This window comes from Pteropus vampyrus, unplaced genomic scaffold (genome assembly GCF_000151845.1).
Source record: "Pteropus vampyrus isolate Shadow unplaced genomic scaffold, Pvam_2.0 Scaffold21211, whole genome shotgun sequence".
NCBI classification, from domain to species: Eukaryota; Metazoa; Chordata; class Mammalia; order Chiroptera; family Pteropodidae; genus Pteropus; species Pteropus vampyrus.
Window position 1 is genome coordinate 1 of NW_011909992.1, and position 1,257 is coordinate 1,257.

The 1,257-nt window shown below is 33.9% G+C and overlaps 1 pseudogene; it reads left to right on the forward strand.

The window, feature by feature from the left end:
• The first annotated feature begins 539 nt into the window (after positions 1 to 539).
• LOC111735266 lies at positions 540 to 658 on the forward strand (annotated as a pseudogene).
• Positions 659 to 1,257: the final 599 nt, after the last annotated feature.

Here is a 1,257-nt window from a genome sequence, read left to right on the forward strand (position 1 = left end):
ATACAAATGTATAAATTAGAACGATTTAAGATATTCAAAGAAAATGTAGGTGAAAAATGGATACGCTTTCAAAAACAGTAAGGACTTCATAAGCATAAAAACGATGGAAAAAATCCAAAGGTAAAATCAATACTTTTATATATTTAAAAAAATCTTAAACTTACATAAAAAAATAGCTTTACCAAAACTAAAAGGTAAACAGCAAACTGGGATTTATAATTGCTACAAAATGACAAGTGGCCATTATTCTTGATATTTAAGGAGAACTCTGAAGTCCCGTTAGAAAATGGGTGAAGATCAGGAACAGACAATTCACAGAATGCACTTGGCTGTAAACATAAAAATGTTCAACCTCATTGGTAATCAAGTCCATAAAATTAAAAGATAATTTTCACCTTTCAATTAACAATATTTTATATGAGAGTGCTTAATAGCGATAAGGGTGTAGTAAAAATTGTATCCTCTCCATAGTACTGTTCAAAGTATAAATTTCTACATTTTCTTAGAATGTAATCTGATGCTGTTAAAACCCATATCTTGCTTACAGCCATGCCACCCTGAACGTGCCCAATCTCATCTGATCTCAGAAGCTAAGCAGGGTCGGGCCTGATTAGTACTTGGATGGGAGACCACCTAGGTATACCAGGTGCTGTAGGCATTTTAAAAAATAAATAGATAGATAGATAGATAGATAGATAAAAAACCATATCTTTTGAACCCTCATGAACTGTTGGTGGGATTGCAAATTGATATAGGCACTATGAAAAACAGTATGGAGGTTCCTCAAAAAATTAAAAATAGAACCACTTCTGGGTATTTAGCTGAAGAAAACCAAAACACTAATTTGGAAAGATATATGCATTCTTACGTTCATTGCAGCATCATTTACAATAGCAAAGATATGGAAGCAACGTAAGTGTCCATTGATAGATGATTAAATGAAAATATGGTGCATGTACACAATAGAACATTACTTGGCCATAAAAAAGAATGAAACCTTGCCATCTGCAACAACATGGGTGGACCTAGAGGGTATTATGCTAAGTGAAGCAAGTCAAATGCCATATGATTTCACTTATATGTGGAATCTAAAGAATAAAATAAACAAACAAAACATAAACAGATTTATACAGAGAACAAACTAATGATTGTCAGATGGGAGGAGGGTTGGGGGACTAGGTGAAAAAGGGGAAGGGACTAAGAGGTACAAACGGGTAGTTCCAAAATAGTCTCGGGGATGTAAAGTACAGCATAGGG